Below are 21,452 nucleotides of genomic sequence, written 5' to 3' on the forward strand. Positions count from 1 at the left end.
GAGGAGAATAAATTTATTCTGGACCCTAGCCGAATTTTGGCGGCAACTCATCTCAAGAGAGATTGTCCCCCGGGCAAGACTTCTCCCCTCCACATCAAACTCCTAAGATGGGCTCATCGTTCCCTCTTCTCCGGTCATGTTGGCATTCGCAAAACTTGGGATTTGTTATCTCGCAACTACTGGTGGCCTTCCCTACTGGAGGATGTAAGAAGGTTTATGTCTTCTTGTTCTGAATGTGCCCAACACAAGACCCCTAGGAGGAGGCCTTATGGTCATTTACTTCCATTACCAGTTCCTGAATACCCTTGGTCACAAATCTCCATGGACTTCATCACGGACCTTTCTCCCTCCAAGTCATGTACCGTAGTCCTAATGGTCACGGGTCGGTTTCAAAAACTGGCCACTTCATTACTCTAAGAGGCCTTCCATCTTCCACCTCCTTAGCTGATATTTTTATTAAGAAAATTTTCCGCCTTCATGGTTGTCCTCATCATATTGTCTCCTTGTGGTTTGCCTGTGTTCCAGTCTTCTCTCAGTTCGTGGTCTGTTGTAAACCATCGCTGTTCCAGTACCTCTCTTACTATCTCCAGTGTACATCATCGTGACAGCTCCGGTTCTCTTATCGCTACCACTCAGAGCCGCTATTACACCTGTGACTCCTCAGCTGCTATCACGAGTCACCTCCGCGACTCCAGCCTGCTCTCAGTCTCTGGCCGTGTTGAACCTTCGCTACTCGAGTACCTCTATTACATCATCGTGACAGCTCCAGTTCTCTCATCACTACCGTTCAGAGCTGCTATTTCATCTGGGACTCATCAGCTGTTACTACGAGTTACCTCCACCACTCCAGTTAGCCTTCAGCCTCTGGCTGTGTTGAACTATTGCTGCTCAAGTACTCCCATTACCATCTCCAGAGTACTTCATAGTGACAGCCTCTGTCCTCTCATTGTATACCACAGAGCACCTATTCTCCTAGTGACTCATTGGCTGCTGACCATCAGCCTATATTATTGTTGTGCCTGTATTTATACCACCAGTCTGTGGACTCCATCGTCTCCATCCACTTCACCAGGCTCCCCCACATCGTTCTGCTGTACACTCACGGGACCGCGACCTGCAGACTTGGTGCAGCTAAGACCATACCTCCTTGCGGGGGTTCCTGGTGAAAACCACCTGTCTGTTAGACTCCGCACCCGTGGGTGGGCTTAGCCATGTTCAGCAGAGCCTAGGGATCAATTTCCTGTAAGCCAACCGTGACACAAGTTTTGGAGATCCTTTTGTCACAAGTCTGGAATCAAGCTCGATTTTTCCTCTGCATATTACCCCCAGTCTAACGGCCTCACAGAGAGAACCAACCAGGAATTGGAAAAACTCTTAATATTTGTTTCAGCCAATCAAGACAACTGGGTGGATCTCCTTCTATGGGCTGAGTTTGCCCACAACAACCATTTCCACAAGGCCCCCTTTTTTTGTTCTTTATGGTTGTCATCCTAGATTACACACCTTTTCCCAAATTTCTTCTTCCAAAGTTACGGCAGTGGATTTATTGTTTTGCAACTTCTCGCACATCTGGGAACAAACCAGATTGAACCTTGAAAAGGCCATCATTCGCTCTAAAAAAGCCTACGATAAAAAGAGATGAGCTGGCCCTAACCTGACCATCGGTGACAAAGTATGGTTATCAACACAAAATATTCGTTTAAGAGTTCCCAGCAAGAAATTCGCTCCCAAATTCATTGGACCCTTTGCCATCTCTGAGATTATCAATCCAGTAGCCATCAGATTAAGCTTGCCACGTTCTCTACGTATTCCAGACGTTTTTCATGTTTTCTTGCTGAAACCAGTGGTTACTAACAAGTTTTCCACTCCTCCTAGAGCTCCTGCTTCCGTTCTTGTTCAGAATCAGGGTGCATATGAGGTAAAACAAATTCTGGACCCGTAAAATTAGAGGTGCCGTACAATTCCTGGTGGACTGGAAAGGTTATGGTCACGAGGAATGCTCCTGGGTAAGAGCTGTTGACCTTCATGCTCCCCGTCTACTCAAACTCTTTCATAAAAAAATTCCCTTTAAGCCCTTGTAGGTGTCCGGAGTCCACCTTTAGGGTAGGGGGTACTGTAACGAACTTACCTTTCCTCGTTCCCCCGCCGCTCCGTTGGACCCGGAAGCCGCACTTCCGGGTTCGGCGGTCACATGACCACAAAACTCAGGGCAGGGAATTTGAATGGGACCTCTTATAAAAAACTCACTCTGACACTCGGTGAGTGTCTGAGCAACTTACCTGTTCCTGGCTCCTGTTCCCTTGGATATATCCTTGTGCCTGCTCCTTGTGAAAGTCTCCCCCGTGTATCAGTCTCTTCTAGCTTACCTTCCTGGATCTCCTGTGCTTGTGTACCGACCCGGCTTGTTCACCATTCTGTTTGCCTTTGACCCTGACCCGGATTGTTGACATTCCTCTCTCTGACGTTTCTCTGCCATCTCTGTGTACCGACCCGGCTTGCTGACCATTCTCATTGTCTGTGACCCCGACCCGGATTGTCTGGCGCTTCTTCGCCTCTGTTTGTACTGCTGCCGCCAGTCTGTGTACCAAACCTGGATTCCCTTCACGCTGCGTCTTCCCGCTACTCCACCCGCTATACTACTTCTTGAGGACAGCAACCTGCGTCTTCCGGCATCTAAGCCCATCCCGCCTTGCGGAGGTTCTTGGTGAACACCGGGGAGTTTGTTAGACTCCGCGTCTCAGATAAGCCAGAGCTAATCAAGAATTGTACTAAATCCAGCTAATCCGTTACAAGGAAGAGTTTTTACACTCTCCCAGCCAGAGACGTTGGCCATGTCTGTATATGTCAAAGAAAACCTCCAGAGAGGCTTCGTAAAGAAGAATGACAGGTCCCTCCGTCCCTTTATAGATTATCGGGGACTTTATGTGGTAACGGTCAAAAATCGCTATCCCATCCCTCTCATTACCGAGTTGTTTGACCACATCAAGAGGGCCAAAGTCTTCTCTAAACTAGATCTACGGCGGTCTACAACCTCATCCGCATACGCTCCGGAGATGAACGGAAAACAGCGTTTAATACCCGTGATGGTCATTACGAGTATTTAATCATGCCCTTCGGACTCTATAATGCACCGGCAGTGTTCCAAAGCTTCATTAACAAAATCTTTAGATACCTCCTCTACTCCTATGTGGTCGTTTATCTTGATGACATCTTCATCTTCTCCCAAGATATCCATTTGCATCGCAAGCATGTCGTTGAGGTTCTGTCCAGACTCCGGAAAAAACTTTATTGTAAGCTCGAGAAGTGTTCCTTTGAAGCCTCCTCCATGCCCTTCCTGGGCTATATAATCTCTGGCTCTGGGCTCCAGATGGATTCTGAGAAGATTAGGGCAATCCTGGATTGGCCACGTCCTGCTACTCTCAAAGCTGTTCAATGCTTTTTGGGGTTCTCAAACTACTATATACAATTTATCCAAGGTTACTCCACTATAGTTGCTCCCATCACAGCTCTTACCAACAAAGGGGCCAATACCAAGATTTGGTCGGAGAAGACCTTAGAAGCATTTATATTCTGGAGGCAAGCCTTCTCTTCTGCTTCATCCTCAGACAACCCAACCTCTTCCAGCCCTTCTTCCTAGAGGTGGACGCCTCCGCTATTGGAGTAGGAGCAGTACCCGCTCAGAAGTATCCTTCCAACAGACTTCTTCCTTTTGCCTTCTTCTCCCGCAAGTTCCTACCCACCGAGCGGAATTACACTTTTGGAGACATTGAATTGTTGGCTATGAAGTTGGCTCTCTCAGAATGGCGCTATCTCTTGGAGGGGGCTCAGCATGTAGTCACTATATTCACCGATCACAAAAACCTCTTGTATTTACAGTCTGCCCAATGCCTCAATGCTCGCCATGCCTGTTGGTCACCCTTCTTCTCCCCTTTTAACCTCCACGTGACTTTCAAACCAGGCCACTTAAACAAAAAAGCAGTCATCCCATCTTGGATCCCAGATGTCTGCTGGGTCTATCCACGTCCAGCTCTCCTCCTCCCGGGAGAACTTTCGTCCCCACCTCCCTTCAGAAGAAGCTGCGCCACTGGTTTCACGCCTCCAGGTTCTCCGGACACGCTGGGTTTCTCAAGAGCTGGTATCCCACTCCTACTGATGGCCCACTCTTCGACCAGATATCAAGGACTGTGTGGCCGCTTGTAACGTATGTACCCAGCATAAGAGTTCCCATTCAGTTCCCATGGGTCCATTACAGCCTCTGCCGGTACCAACCAAACCCTGGACCCATATCAGCATGGACTTCGTTAGAGACCTCCCGCTCAGCAGAGGATTCAATACCATCTGGGTCATTGTGGACCGGTTCTCTATGATGGCTCATTTTATTCCTCTTGCAGGTCTACCTTCCTCCTTGGTCCTTACCCAGCATTTCATCAAGGAAAGTCCAATGGTCAAACGGAAAGGGTGAATCAAGATCTAGAGATGTTCATCAGAGTATTCTCCTCTGCCTCCCTGGACAGTTGGGCTGACCTTCTGCCATGAGCTGAGTTTGCGCATAACAACCTCTTTCATGAGTCTACCGCTGCTACTCCGTTCTATATTGTCAATGGGCTTCATTCTTTGCTTCCCAAATTCTCGGCTCTCTCACCCTGCTGTCGAGGAGACCATATGTGACTTTTCCGCTATTTGGACCAAAGTGGTTGCCTATCTCAAAAAGACTTCCTCTCGTTACAAAACCTTTGTGGACAGAATGTGTTGAGCAGTACCAGCACTCAGGGTGGGAGACAAGGTTTGGTTATTGACCCGTAATATCCGTCTCAAGGTCCCATCTATGAAGTTCGCTCCTCGCTTCATCGGATCCTATAAGATCCTACGAGTTATTAACCCGGTTTCCTACAAACTGCAGTTCCTGCTTCCCTTTATATTGCCAACTCCTTCCACATTTCTCTTCTCAAACCCTTAATTGTCAACAGGTTCTCTGCTCCAGTACTTGCCTCCTAAGTTTTCTCACCAAGAGGAGTTTGAGATCACACAGATTCTGGATTCTAAGACCTCCAGGGGAACTGTTAAGTATCTGGTAGACTGGAAGGGCTTCGGTCCTGAAGAACGCTCTTGGGTCAACGCATCTGACATCCATGCTCCAGCTTTGCTACGAAGATTCCATGCTCAGTTTCCGCACAAGACTCCATCTAAGCATCCAGTGGCCACTTTCAAAAAGGGGGGTGTGACAGGATGGACCGCCGATTCCTCCCTGTCTGTTTTTGATGGAAACCGACTGGGCTTACTTTGCCACCGTCCCCTTTCGTTATTCCAAATACGCCCCTCCTGCCGCAGTGGGAGGGGCCTGCTGCCACCACTGAGCTCCTTCTATGGCACTCAGGACCACGTTCTTTCTGGGTAACTGACGCTGCTAGCGTACCTCATTGCTGGTGTACCTGGGCTGATATTCCTGACCTCTCACTATAGATCAGGGTTGCTGTGTATGGATCCCCCCTTGGCCTATCACACTAACCATGGCTGCATTGGTAGCAGACAGAGTGGTGGTACTGGAAAAGCTTGGGTCCAAACCTCAGACAGCCGGAGAACGGATTAGATTTTGTGTCTAATCTGCAGATCACAGGAATACAGCAATATTGAAGATGTTTTCAAGCAGGTCTTGAAGCAAGATGTTTATTTGCTCTCACACTGGTGGAAGGTACCAGTGTGATCAGGTCAGATGAAAATCAGACAAACACATTACATGCTCAAACAGCTCATCTTTTTTACAGTTCAGACACAGGCTATTTTTAGCATCAGGATGTACTCTATTTACACAAACATGTATTTACATGCATTGGAAAGCTAGCCATATTTACACTTATATGTGAAATTCTAAAAACACTGTGATGTCCTGCATCTGGTTTTCATATGTAGAGAATCCAGGAGCCAGTCTTAATTAAAAGTTCCTGCCTTCAATGTTGGACCTTCACACATCAAAAGATCTAATTAGCACGGGGCCTTTCTTCAGACCATTCGGAATACATATTCACACAGAACAACAAAAACCAAAAACAAGCCAGTTTCCCACATCACAATACACGAAAGGCTTTGTAAACAAAGGCTCATTGTATCAGATATATACATCAGAAATAAGGTATTTCCTTTAGCAAGGGTAAACAGAAAAAACAACTTTTCTACCCAGATCTCAGAGATAACGATTTCCTATCTCACAATATACACAATATCAAAAATAAGTGCATTGGCAGTTATATAAATAAGCGGCCTGCGCTATTTCCTTTAAATAAATGTATACCAAAAGTTATTTATCAGTGATTCAGTCACAGTGGGGTACTGTCACGCTCCGGTCCCGCATTCGGGCACCTGTCTCTTTACTTGCCTTTCACAGAGGATGATACCGGCATACCCTGGCATCAGGCTCACACCATATGCCACCCTGCAGTCAGAACCTTATTACCAACAGGATATGGTGTCCGCAACTGCAGCAAATGAAATATGAGAACTCCTCGTTGTGTACAGCCTGATCAGCGTAAGATTGATTAATCTTTCTGGGGTTGCATCTACTGGCAATATCCCATGGGTTTATCTTCAATATAAAAGTAAAAAATAAAATGAAATTAAAAATAAAGCACATTGCCTCTATTTATCTTTTCCGAAAACTATAATGATGTTCCAGACTAGTGGTTACCAGGCCCTTGACCCCAAGAAGAGGATCCTCCTTCCCAATGCCCTCTGAACCTCTTCTTGAGGACAGGAGTGGCTGAAACTGAGAAAACAAAAAAATACACTGAAAAATAACTGTACTTGAAAACAAGAATAAAAACAATTTGACAATTGGCCCCTTGGGCTAGATTTACTAAGATGCGGGTTTGAAAAAGTGGGGATGTTGCCTATAGCAACCAATCAGATTCTAGCTGTCATTTTGTAGAATGCACTAAATAAATGAAAGCTAGAATCTGATTGGTTGCTATAGGCAACAGCCCCACTTTTTCAAACCCGCAGCTTAGTAAATCTAGCCCCTCGGATCAAAATAAATAAAAATACTACCTTGAATGGGCTATGTAAAAGGTATTGGATATTTTACTGCTTAGCATAAAAACTTGCCCTGTACTAGACATAGATATACAATAAAGTGAGGAACTTCGTCACATTACAATGCAATATATCAAAGAAACTCCTACCTCCTCTGTCATCATCCTTCATAATCATTGTTCTTCTTCCAGTACCCATCAACTTGTTCACAAATCACAGTGCAGCTGGGGTGGGACATGTTTCCATATGGACAGGAGTTGGCAGCCAAAAATTCAACATAGACGGATGATATTGATCAATACCCCTGCACAGACAGGAGTTGGCTGACAGGACCTCAGCATGGATCTGAATAGGCGACTGGGCCCTAAGCAAGGATAGGATGTGGTGCACAAAATCTTTGCATAGACAGAAGTTGCAACCCAGAATCTCAACATTAGTAGAAGGCAGCTACCAGAACCTCTGCAAGCACAAGAGGAGGCACACAGAACCTCAGCATGAGAAGGGCAGCGTAAGGAACCTGAGCACGGACCGGAGTCGACAAACAGAACCTTATTCCTGACAGGAGGTGGCGTCCGCAACTGCAGAAAATTGATTGTGAGAATTCCTTGTTGTTGCATACAGTCTGATAGGTATATCCTCTAAGTAGCAGTATAAAAAAAAAATAAAAAAATAAAACACATTACCTCTATTTATCTTTCCCTAAAACTATATGACGTCCCAACCTAGTGGTTAGCATGCTCTTGACCCCAAGAAGAGATTCCTCCCTCCCAATGCTCTCTGTACCTCTTCTTGGGGACAGGAGTGACTGAAATTGAGAAAACAAACAAATACTTTGAAAAATAACTGTACCTGTGGTTAGGAGCCGCAGCGGCAACGGGCAACGCCGCTACTCCCTGCTCTCTCCCCTGTCGTCCTGGTCGTCTCCATGACGACCGGAACGTCACTTCCGGGTATTCGGCCCGACCGTTGCCAGGGACGCATGTGCTAAAACTCCACAGCCTGTGGGCTGATTAATTAAGGTACCTGTTTAATTACCTGGTGTCTGATGATGATTACAGGGCTAAGACCTGATTGGCTAGTATCAGTATATAAGGCAGGGAGGGCTTAGCCTCCCTGACGGTTATAGCGTCCAGTTTTCCTGTTAGCTAACCTGCTCCTGTGCTGTGTTTTGTGATAGCCTTTTGGATTGTCTTCTGTGTATGACCCCTGCCTGTACCTCAGACTCTGCCTGCTTGCCTGTGACCCTGACCCTTAGGCCTGTAACCTGGACCCCGCTGTGTTGCCTGTGACCCTGACCTTTGGCATGTTATCTGACCATTCTGCTTGCTACTGACCTCTGACCTCGGCTTACGTCTGACCATTCGCTGCTATCTACTCTGTCTCCTGGCCTGCCGCTATGGTTCTGTTTTACAAACTTGCACTAAGTCTGGAGTTAAGTCCTGGGGGCATCTGAGTACCGGTGAGCATATAAAGCTCTATGGGAAAGGCGGCTGCTAAAGGTGAAGACCTATGCCAACTAGTTCTGTAAGTTTGTGAACAGACCGTCAGCCTAACATTATAACCAGCCTAAATAAATTTCCAGGAGGTAATTCTCGGAATGGATGACACCAGAACCAACCCATCACCAGCTCAGGTTCTGGCTGGTCAAATTCAGACCTTGTCGCAGATGGTTCAGGGATTATCACATCATCTGTTTGCTCAAGAGGAAGCTTCTAGGACTTCACAAGCCACCTTGGCTCCTGCAGTGGATCCCAAGTTAAATTTGCCGGACCGGTTTTCTGGGAACAGAGCATTGTTCCAGAATTTCAAGGAGAGCTGTAAGCTCTATTTTCGTCGGAGACCTCGGTCTTCCGTCTCGGAACAACATAGGGTCGGGACCATCATCTCCCTCCTCCAGGGTGACCCCCAATCTTGGGCCTTTAGTCTGGCTCAAACTAGTCCTATCATGCAATCTGTGAATGTTTTCTTCGATGCTTTGGGTCTGCTCTACGATGACCCGGATCGAGTGGCCTCTGCTGAGGCTCATCTGAGGGCCTCGAAACAAGGCTGGCGCTCTGCTGAGGAATACTGTGCCAAATTCAGAAGATGGTCGTCTGACAGCGAATGGAACAATCCGGCGTTACGTAGTCAGTTTCGCTTAGGGCTGTCAGAACAGATCAAGGACGCTCTGGTACAGTATCCTTCTCCAACATCCCTGGAGACCCTCATGCAGCTCGCCATCAAGATCAATAGGAGAATCAAGGAGAGGAAGGCGGAAAAAGAGGCACCATCTTTCTCTTCTGCTTTTGTTCCCGCACCTACAGACATGCAATTAGGGGCATACAGTCTCTCTTCTGAGGAAAAGGACAGAAGACAGTCTCTAGGCCTCTGTCTCTACTGTGGCATCAAGGGTCACTCCTCCCGTTCTTGTCCCAACAAATCGGGAAAAGGGCATGCTTAGGGAATGCCTAGGTCTGCAAATCATATCTCCAAAAAAATGCTATGTTGGTTCCAGCACACATCTTTCATAATGCCCGTTCTGTGGCCATCTCAGCCTTTATTGACAGTGGTGCTGCCGGCAACTTCCTGGACATCAGGTTCGCTCACTCTGCTTAATTCCACTATTACTATTTGTGGCTTGGATGGTAGTCCATTGCCCGGTGGCAACATTCTTTGTGAGACTCCTATACTGCAGCTAACCGTGGGTGCTTTCCACTCGGAAGCTCTGTCATTTTTCCTAATTGATTGCCCGTCTGTCTCTTTAATTTTGGGGCATCTCTGGCTCTCTCTCCACAATCCTGTAGTGGATTGGGTTAAAGGAGAAATTATTCAATGGAGACCTTACTGTTCATGGTTCTGCCTGATCTTGCCCCTCCGGATCTTGCAACCAGTACCTCAGCAGCTCTCTCTGCAATATCATGAGTTCTGGGATGTGTTCTGTAAAAAAGCAGCTGACTCCCTACCTCCACATCGTGACTTAGATTGTGCCATTGACCCGATTCCTGGTTCTAAACTACCCAAAGGGCGGTTGTATTATCTCTCTGGTCCCAAGACCAAGGCCATGCAGGAATACATAGAGGAAAAACTGGGAAAAGGGTTTATCAGGCCATCTAAATCTCCAGTGGGAGCCGGATGGTTCTTTGTCTCGTATAAAGATGGTGGATTGCGGCCCTGCATCGACTACCCGGGTCTCAATCAAATCACGGTTAAGAATACCTATCCTCCTACCCTCATCTCTGTGCTATTTGATCAACTAAAAACTGCCACCATCTTCACCAAAATTTATCTCCGGGGGGCATACAACCTCATCCGCATCAGAGAGGGAGATGAATCGAAAACAACATTTAACACACATTCTGGCCACTACCTGGTCATGCCGTTTGGTCTTAGCAATGCATCTGCCGTGTTTCAGGACCTTATTAATGAAGTACTCCGTGAATTCCTCGACCAATTCTTTGTTGTGTACCTGGATGACATCCTGATATATTACCAGTCGCTGTCTCTACATCAGGGTCATGTTAAGCAGTTTCTCCAAAAACTCCGGGAGCATCATCTCCTCGCCAAGTTGGAGAAGTGTGAATTTGAGGTACAGAAGGTGTCATTTCTGGGATACATCATCTCCTCTGCTGGTTTCTCCATGTACCCAACTAAGGTACAAGCCATTCTAGACTGGATACAACCCAATAACCTCAAAGCTGTTCAGAAGTTCTTGGGCTTCGTAAATTATTATAGAAGGTTCATCCGCGATTTCTCTGATATAGTTGCTCCTATTGTTGCTCTTACCGGAAGGGAACGGATCCAACTAATTGGCCTCCTCAGGTGGTAACCGCATTTGAAGCCGTAAAGAAGGCATTTGTCTCTGCTCAAGTTCTCAGACACCCTAATTCAGACATACCCTTTGTACTAGAGGTTGATGCCTCTGATGTCGGTGTTGGTGCCATCCTTTCCCAGAAGGACCCTCATACGCACCGTTTTCATCCATGTGCATATTTCTCTCGTAAATTCTCTACCTACGACGTAGGTAACCGGGAGCTGTTGGCCATTAAGTGGGCCTTTGAAGAATGGCATCACTGGCTAGAAGGAGCCATGCATGTAATCTCCGTGATAACCAATCACAAGAACCTACAGTATATCCAGTCAGCCAAATGGTTGAATGCCAGACAGGCCCGCTCGGCACTCTTCTTTACCCGGTTCAACTTCATAATTACCTACAGACCCGGTTCTAAAAACATCTGGGCGGATGTCCTATCTAAGAGCTTCATGTTGCATCACGTTCCAGTTCCTGAACCTCTGCCTATCATTCCTTCATCTATTATCCATGCTGTGTTGGCCTATCCTAATCAGGCTGCCACTTTCTATAACAAAACACTCACTTCCTAGACAATGCAGCTCCAGCAACTACATATAGTCTTCGATAATCCAAACCCCAACCATGGCACACCAAACAGACTACCTACCTACCTGCAAAAGTGCTCCCGCACTGCATAGCGCCACTGGAGGAAATCTCGTTTCTATTCCGATTTCCTCCACTATAAATTCATCCTTTCATCTTACACCACTGTCCTTTCAATTGCCAAACAAACATTCTTTAAATCTCTAATATCCACCTAGTCTTCTAACCCACGTTGCTTCATTGCCACCTTCAACTAATTTCTCTGCCCACCTGCATCTCCTCCGCCCTCCTCCCTCACAGCCCATGATATTTCAAAGATAGAATTGACACCATTTGAAAAAATATTTCCTCATGCCAAATTCCACCCACTCTAGCCACCTTTACCTATACTCCCCAATCCACCCTTAATTCATTCTCTCCAGTAACTGAAGACGAAGTCTCTGGACTCATCTCATCATCTCACCCTGTCCCCTATTCCCTCCCAACGTCTCTGTTCCCTCTCCTCCACTGCATGCCCACCTCTATCTCAAAAATTCTAAAGAAACCAACTCTTGATCCAGCCTCTCTCTCTCCAACTACCACCCTATTTCTCTCCTCCTCTTCACCTCCAAACTACTTGAGCAAATAGTGTAAACACCTGTCTCACGTTCTCTCCTCTTATTCCAATCTCGACTCTCTGCAATTAGGCTTCCGCCCCCAACATTCCACTGAAACTGCTCTCACAAAACTGATCAATGATCTATTTACTGCAAAATCTAAGGGTCATTTCTACATACTCATTCTCCTGGACTACTCTGCTGTTTTTGATACTATTGACCACCCTCTTCTCTTACACACCCTTCACTCCATTGGTCTTCGTGAAACAGTTCTTTCCTGGTTCACTTCCTACCTATCGAACCATTTCAACCTCTGGCACATCCACCCCTCCGCTCCCACTATCTATTGGGGTCCCACAAGGCTCTGTTCTTGGCCCTTTATTTTTTTCATTGTACACCTCTTCTCTTGGGGCACTAATTTGCTTATTTGGCCTCCAATACCATCTCTATGCTCATGACACCCAAATCTATATCTCTTCCCCTGACCTCTCTCCTTCTGTACTATCTTGTGTAACCAACTATCTTTCTGCTATCTCCACATGGATGTCCTAACGCTGACTAAAGCTCAACATGTCCAATACAGAGCTTATTATCTTCCCTCCTGCCAGAGTCACCACCGCCTCTCAAATCTACCTCACTTTCAATAACATTACAATTTCCTCAGTATCCCAAGCCCACTGCCTTGGTGTCACACTTGAATCCACCCTTTGCTTTATTCCTCACATGCAGACTCTCTCCCAGTCCTGTCAACTTCACCTTAAAAAACATTGCCAGAATACGCCCTTTTATTACTCAACATGCTACTAGAACTCTTATCCATTCATCATCACCGTCTTAGAACTACCTTTGACCTACATCTTGTCTCGTCTCTAGTAACCACCTCTCACTCCCGCCTACAAGACTTCTCCCGTGCTGCTCCCCACTTATGGAATTCCCTACCACGCTCAATCAGGCTTTCCCACAGCCTTCAAATCTTTAGACGCTCTTTGAATACACATCTCTTTTTCAGAGGTGATCTTATCCCCGATAACACTATTCACATTAATGCACCCTCACAATGGTCCCAATCTTCACTCTGAGCCACACTCACTCCTCTTGTTTCAGCTGTGCCATCTTCCACTTAGAATGTAAGCTCTCGAATAAGCAGGGTCCTTCCTACCCTTTGTTTTCATGTCTGCATTTATTTTGTCTACGTTGTATGTCCCTGTTTTATGTATGTACTGCTTTCTCTAATGTAAGGCACTTCAGGGCACTGTGGACCCTTACAAATCTACGACAATAATAATAATATTATGTACGCAGCCTGTATTAATAACTCAAGATTTTTCAAAATATTTTGTGGTGCAGATGCCTCAGAAGTAGGGGTAAGTGCCGTGTTGTCCTAAACCAGAGATGGGGAAAAGTACATGTCAATATATCTGAGTAGAAAGGTCAATGCGCATGAGAGGAGGTACACCATTGTAGAAAAGGAAGCGTTGGCTTTCAAATGGACATTAGACACTGAGGTATTACCTGTTGGGTAGACAGTTTAAGCTTGTGAAGGATCATCCCCTTTTAAAGTGGATGTCTACAAATAAACATCAAAATGCCCGGGTTACAAGATGGTTTCTAACCTTACAGGAGTTCAGGTTTATAGTGAAATATAGATCTGGTGCACAGTTAGCCAACACCGATGCGTTGTCTCAGGTCTCCTGCTTAGGGACTACAATTGTTCCGACTCCTAGGTCGAAACAGGGGAAAGGGGGATGTGTGACAAAGTCACTTGTGTAGTATATGAAAACAGGTATATTTCACCTAGGTTCCTAAACTGCTGCTTTTAAAATTCCAGGAGAATGTGTGTCTGTAGTAGCTGTGAGCTGCTGAAGGACTATAGGCTTGTTGAAAAGGGAGAGAGAAGGGCGGGCTCCATCCATTAGGCCTATAAACCGGGTATTACAAGTCACCAACCGAGTCCATGGGTAGTTTGTCTTGCTCATTTCTTATTTAATACCTCAGGGCGGTCAGGAACCTGTATAGGCCTTAGCCAGGTCCTTAGGTTGGGGCTAGGCAGGGGAGGTGGGGGGCTCAGTTGGGCAGGGTCGTAACTGGTGGAGCAGGTTCTGGGGAGGGGTGTGGACAGCTTCATTTTTATTATTTCCTATCTTGTAATAGAGCACTGTGGTGGCACAGAAATGACATGCCCACGTCATTTGCAAGCTGTGGTCGAGATCAGGACAACCCCCATTCCTGTTAACAATCAGCAGGTGGCCACTGTTTACATGGGGGCGCAGCCTCTTCCTGTGCACAGCGCGCCTCCTGACCTCTGCTGATCCTCCAAATGGGTCTTGGATTCTGAGCACCCCTGCTCCTCCTTTTGCTTCCCTCGCTGTTAGGCTACTTGAATTCCTCCTCCCTGTGTGTATGTTCTATTACCACCTCTGTTTCCAATTTGTATGTGCATCCCTTTCCCCCATGTCTGCCTCTGTTCCCCCTTTGTGTGTGCATGTATGCCTTTCTTTCCCCCTTTTGTGTCCTTCTCTAATTTTGCATTTTCACCTCTTGTCTCCCCATCTGTCTATTTGCCCACTTTGTGTTTGTGTGTCCCTGTCTCTTAATGTGGGTGTCTTTTCTTTCTCCCCCCCGTTTTTTCCCTTTACCCCTCATCATATCTATTCCCCACCTTCTACTATCATTTGCTCCCACAACCCAACTTTCGTCTTGCCCTGCACCTTCTCCTGTCACCCCCTTCTTCCACCTCTGCCCTCTTCAACTCCTTACCTTACGAATGATCGAATGATCTTCTAACAAAGTACATGGAGTCCTGCTGGATGCTGATCAGAATCAATGTGGACAAACCTGAGGATAGCAGGTAAGCACAATCTTCTGATTTTAATTATTTTTGCCCTATAAACCTGACGGTGGTAAAAATCACTTGCTTTCGCCAGCGGAGGCTTCCCCATATACATAGGGGTGGGATATTATGCCACATGTCTAGTGCCAGAGTATTGGTTCTTCCAGCTCCAGCATTGTTGTTCCTGTGTTACTCCTGTGTATTGACTCCTTGGCTATAGTTTGACTTCTCTTCCGGATCATCCCTTGTTCTTCGTTGTCCGCACTGGTTTTGACCCTTGGACTGTTCCTGACTATGATTTGCCTTCTCTCCGTTGTACTGCGCTCCTCTGGTTTCGACTCGGCCTGTTTGACTACTCTCCATTCACTGCGCTGGTAACTATCTGGGAGAACCGCGACCTGCGCATCACATGCAGCAAAACCCAAACCTCCTTGCGGGGGTACCTGGCGAACACCGGTGGTGCGTTAGACTCTGCGCCTCTCAGTTTAGTTGCACTAATACCAGTCAGTGATATTCCTAGTGAAAGTTGTGACAGAATACTCTCGCCATGAGTGGTACGAATCTTCGGCCCGCGATTTATTGCTGCACCTGGGTCCAAGAATCCAATCAGGCACAATTGCTGCAATGTATTCAGGGAGTGGTTTCCCGTCTGGACTCTCTTCAAGCCTCGCTACCTACTCTTTCCACGACCACTTCATCCTCTATTGCCTCTGCTCCTACCATCTCTTCCAGCACCGCAGCTGCCAGAAGCCTCCATATCCCTCTGTATCAAAGTGATCATTCACCACAGGGAAAGGGCTCTCGAACGGGATCGCACTTGCCGATCTTTTCCCTCGGTTGGCACCCAACTTTATCCCTCCTACTCCACCCTTGGAGGAGCCTATGCAGATCAGTCGTTCCGGTCTCTCCAGAGGAACGTGAAAGATGAATGAGGAACCGCCTCTGTTTATATTGTGGTGAACCAGGTCATCTTCTCTCCATTTGTCCCAAGAGGCCGGGAAAATGCCACCTCCTAGGTGATAATAGGGAGGTCAACCTAGGACCCCAGTCCCTTTCTCCCTACTCTCGAAAGGAGTCAGAGTTTTTGATGCCTGTCACCTTGGTTTCCCCCAATGGCCCATTTCCCGCCTGGGCCTTTGTGGACTCGGGGTCCGCAAGGAAATTTATTTCCTCCAAGTTAGTGACTGAACTCCGTCTCGATACGATACCGTTGACCCAACATTTGATGCTCACGGAATTTGATGGGAATAGAGTCTCCAATGGCTCAATCTCTTTCTACTCCTCCGCTCCAGATGGAAGTAGGAGCGCTTCATTCCGAGCTCATAAGTTTTTTTGTTCTACCGCAATCCATTAACCCTATCATCCTGGGGTTACCCTGGCTTAAACTTCATTCTCCACAATTTGATTGGTATCGAGCACAAGTTATCCGCTGGAGTTCCTGCTGTAAAAAGAGGTGCCTGAGATCCGTTTCTCCCTCGAAATCCAAGTTGGCCTGCCTCTGTACATCTTCCCTGATGGGTCTTCCTGAAGATTATTCTGGTTTTTCTGATGTCTTCTCTAAAACCGCTTCTGAAATCCTTCCTCCACATCGGCCTTGGGATTGCCCTATTGACCTCATCCCTGGAAAAAACATTCCTAGAGGCAGGGTATATCTTCTATCCTTACCCGAGACTCAAGCCATGTCTGAGTATGTCTCAGAGAACCTCAAGAGGGGATTCATTAAGAAGTCATCTTCTCCAGCAGGGGTAGGCTTCTTTTTTGTTAAGAAGAAGGACAGCTCTCTCAGACCGTGCATTGATTACAGGAGACTTAACACCATCACGATTAAAAATCGCTACCCTCTTCCCCTAATTTCGGAACTCTTTGATCGTATCCGAGGGGCACAAATTTTTACCAAACTGGACCTCAGAGGAGCCTACAATCTGATTAGAATTCGTAAAGGAGATGAATGGAAAACCGCGTTCAATACCAGAGACGGCCACTATGAATACCTGGTGATGCCTTTTGGGCTCTGTAACGCCCCAGCTGTTTTTCAGGGCTTTATTAACAAAATATTCAGGGATCTACTCTATCAGTCGGTGGTGATCTATTTGGATGACATCCTAATTTTTTCACAAGATCTGTCTACTCATATTCTGCATGTCAAAGAAGTACTTTCTCCTTTACGTTCCAACCATCTATTCTGCAAATTAGAGAAATGCCTCTTCAATTGCTCTCAAGTACCCTTCCTGTGGTATATTGTTTCGGGTTCTGGCCATCGGATGGATCCCAGCAAATTAGAGGCTATTCGTAATTGGCCTCAGCCTTCCGGCCTCAAAGCTACCCAGCATTTTATTGGCTTTACTAATTACTATCGCCAATTCATCAAGGGATTTTCCACGCTAATCTCTCCCATTACTCTGCTTACTCGGAAGGGGTGGCCAATCTAAATTCTGGCCTCCAGAGGCAGTTCAAGCATTCCTGGCCATTAAGGAGGCCTTTATGCTTGCTCCGGTCCTATCTCAACTAGAGATGAGCGGGCTCGGATATCTGAAATCCGAGCCCACCCGAACGTTGCCGATCCGAGACAGATCCGGGTATTGCCGCCAATTGCAAAACTTAAAACCGAGGCTCTGAGTCATAATCCCGCTGTCGGATCTTGCGATACTCGGATTCTATAAATTCCCCGCTAGTCGCCGCCATCTTCACTCGGGCATTGATCAGGGTAGAGGGAGGTTGTGTTAGGTGGTCCTCTGTCCTGCTATATCTCGTGCTGTGCTGTGCTGTTCAGTTCTGTGCTGTGCTGTGCTGTGCTGTGTCCTGTTCAGTCCAGTGGAGCTGTGTCCTGTGCTCTGTCCTTCTGAGTTCAGTGGTGCTGCTGGGTCCTGTGCTGTGTCCTGTTCAGTCCAGTGGTGCAGTGTCCTGTGCTCTGTCCTTCTAAGGGCATTGTTATTTCCCCATTATTCCCAAATTATAAAAAAATTCAAAAAAAGTTATAAAAAAAATTACAAAAAAAGTAATTATAAAAAAAAATAAAAAAATATCCCAAAACAATCCTGCAGTATAAGTCCATTGGTACTGCTATATTACAAAGTTCACTGATTCTGCAGTATAAGTCAAGTGGTACTGCTATATTACAAAGTTCACTGATTCTGCAGTATAAGTCCAGTGGTACTGCTATTACAAAGTTCACTGATTCTGCAGTATAAGTCCAGTGGGACTGCTATATTACAAAGTTCACTGATTCAGCAGTATAAGTCAAGTGGTACTGATATATTCCAAAGTTCACTGATTCTGCAGTATAAGTCCAGTGGGACTGCTATATTACAAAGTTCACTAATTCTGCAGTATAAGTCCAGTGGTACTGCTATTACAAAGTTCACTGATTCAGCAGTATAAGTCAAGTGGTACTGATATATTCCAAAGTTCACTGATTCTGCAGTATAAGTCCAGTGGGACTGCTATATTACAAAGTTCACTCATTCTGCAGTATAAGTCCAGTGGTACTGCTATTACAAAGTTCACTGATTCAGCAGTATAAGTCAAGTGGTACTGCTATATTACAAAGTTCACTGATTCTGCAGTATAAGTCAAGTGGTACTGCTATATTACAAACAAAGTTCACTGATTCAGCAGTATAAGTCCAGTGGTACTGCTATATTACAAAGTTCACTGATTCTGCAGTATAAATCCAGTGGGACTGCTATATTACAAAGTTCACTGATTCAGCAGTATAAGTCAAGTGGTACTGATATATTACAAAGTTCACTGATTCTGCAGTATAAGTCCAGTGGTACTGCTATATTACAAACAAAGTTCACTGATTCAGCAGTATAAGTCCAGTGGTACTGCTATATTACAAAGTTCACTGATTCTGCAGTATAAGTCAAGTGGTACTGATATATTACAAAGTTCACTGATTCAGCAGTATAAGTCCAGTGGGACTGCTATATTACAAAGTTCACTGATTCTGCAGTATAAGTCCAGTGGGACTGCTATATTACAAAGTTCACTGATTCTGCAGTATAAGTCCAGTGGTACTGCTATTACAAAGTTCACTGATTCTGCAGTATAAGTCCAGTGGTACTGCTATATTACAAAGTTCACTGATTCTGCAGTATAAGTCAAGTGGTACTGATATATTACAAAGTTCACTGATTCTGCAGTATAAGTCCAGTGGTACTGATATATTACAAAGTTCACTGATTCTGCAGTATAAGTCCAGTGGGACTGCTATATTACAAAGTTCACTGATTCAGCGTTATAAGTCAAGTGGTACTGCTATATTACAAATTTCACTGATTCTGCAGTATAAGTCCAGTGGTACTGCTATTACAAAGTTCACTGATTCTGCAGTATAAGTCAAGTGGTACTGATATATTACAAAGTTCACTGATTCTGCAGTATAAGTCCAGTGGTACTGCTATTACAAAGTTCACTGATTCTGCAGTATAAGTCAAGTGGTACTGATATATTAAAAAGTTCACTGATTCTGCAGTATAAGTCCAGTGGGACTGCTATTACAAAGTTCACTAATTCTGCAGTATAAGTCCACTGGGACTGCTATATTACAAAGTTCACTGATTCAGCAGTATAAGTCAAGTGGTACTGATATATTACAAAGTTCACTGATTCTGCAGTATAAGTCCAGTGGTACTGCTATTACAAAGTTCACTGATTCAGCAGTATAAGTCAAGTGGTACTGCTATATTACAAACAAAGTTCACTGATTCAGCAGTATAAGTCCAGTGGTACTGATATATTACAAAGTTCACTGATTCTGCAGTATAAGTCAAGTGGTACTGATATATTACAAAGTTCACTGATTCTGCAGTATAAGTCCAGTGGTACTGCTATTACAAAGTTCACTGATTCTGCAGTATAAGTCCAGTGGGACTGCTATATTACAAAGTTCACTGATTCTGCAGTATAAGTCCAGTGGTACTGATATGTTACAAAGTTCACTGATTCTGCAATATAAGTCCAGTGGTACTGCTATTACAAAGTTCACTGATTCTGCAGTATAAGTCCAGTGGGACTGCTAAATTACAAAGTTCACTGATTCTGCAGTATAAGTCCAGTGGTACTGCTATTACAAGGTTCGCTGATTCAGCAGTATAAGTCAAGTGGTACTGCTATATTACAAACAAAGTTCACTGATTCTGCAGTATAAGTCCAGTGGTACTGCTATATTACAAAGTTCACTGATTCAGCAGTATAAGTCAAGTGGTACTGCTATATTACAAACAAAGTTCACTGATTCTGCAGTATAAGTCCAGTGGTACTGCTATATTACAAAGTTCACTGATTCAGCAGTATAAGTCAAGTGGTACTGATATATTATAAAGTTCCCGTCGAGATTCCACTTCACTAGGCAGGCGATACCAAAGATGTACAGAGAAGTACGAGCAAGTGTCCTCAGTGCTCTTAAAAATGCGGTTGTACCCACTGTCCACTTAACCACGGACATGTGGACAAGTGGTTCAGGGCAAACGAAGGACTATATGACTGTGACAGCCCACTGGGTAGATGCATCCCCTTCCGCAGCAACAGCAGCAGCTGCATCAGTAGCAGCATCTACACAACGTCTGCTCGTGCCAAGGCAGGCAACATTGTGTATTACAGGCTTTAATAAGAGCCACAATGCTGACAACCTATTAGAGAAAATTAGGGAAATTATTTTGCAGTGGCTTACCCCACTTAGACTGTCCTGGGGATTTGTGGTGTCAGACAACGCCAGTAACATTGTGCTGGCATTGCATACGGGCAATTTCCAGCACGTCCCATGTTTTGCCCATACCGTTAATTTGGTGGTGCAGCATTACCTCAAGAGTGACAGGGGTGTGCAGGAGATGCTTGCGGTGGCCCACAAAATTGCTGGACACTTTCGGCATTCTGCCAGTGCCTACCGCAGGCTCGAGGCACAACAAAAAAGCATGAACCTGCTCTGCCATCACCTCAAACAAGAGGTTGTGACACGCTGGAACTCCACCCTCTATATGCTGCAGAGGATGGAGGAGCAGCAAAAGGCCATTCAGGCCTACACCGCCACCTACGACATAGGCAAAGGAGTGGGGATGCGCCTGAGTCAAGCGCAGTGGAGACTGATTTCCGTGTTGTGCAAGGTTCTCCAGCCGTTTGAACTTGCCACACGAGAAGTCAGTTCCGACACTGGCAGCTTGAGTCAGGTGATTCCCCTGATCAGGCTGTTGCAGAAGCAGCTGGAGAAAGTGAGGGAGGAGCTGGTAAGCCATTGCGATTACACCAAGCATGTAGCTCTTGTGGATGAAGCCCTTCGTACGCTTTGCCAGGATCCGCGGGTGGTCACTATTTTAAAGGCAGAGGAATACATTCTGGCCACCGTGCTCGATCCTCGGTTTAAAGCGTATGTTTTGTCTCTGTTTCCGGCGGATACAAGTCTGCAGCGGTGCAAAGATCTGCTGGTCAGGAGATTGTCCTCTGAAGAGGACCGTGACATGCCAACAGCTCCACCCTCATTTCCTCCACATCTGTGGCTGCGAGGATAAAGCTCAGTTTTCCTAAAAGAGCCGCTGGCGGGGATGCTGATAACATCTGGGCCGGACTGAAGGACCTGCCAACCATTGCAGACATGTCTACTGTTGCTGCATTGGATGCTGTCACAATAGAAAAA

This window comes from Mixophyes fleayi, chromosome 10 (genome assembly GCF_038048845.1).
Source record: "Mixophyes fleayi isolate aMixFle1 chromosome 10, aMixFle1.hap1, whole genome shotgun sequence".
NCBI classification, from domain to species: Eukaryota; Metazoa; Chordata; class Amphibia; order Anura; family Limnodynastidae; genus Mixophyes; species Mixophyes fleayi.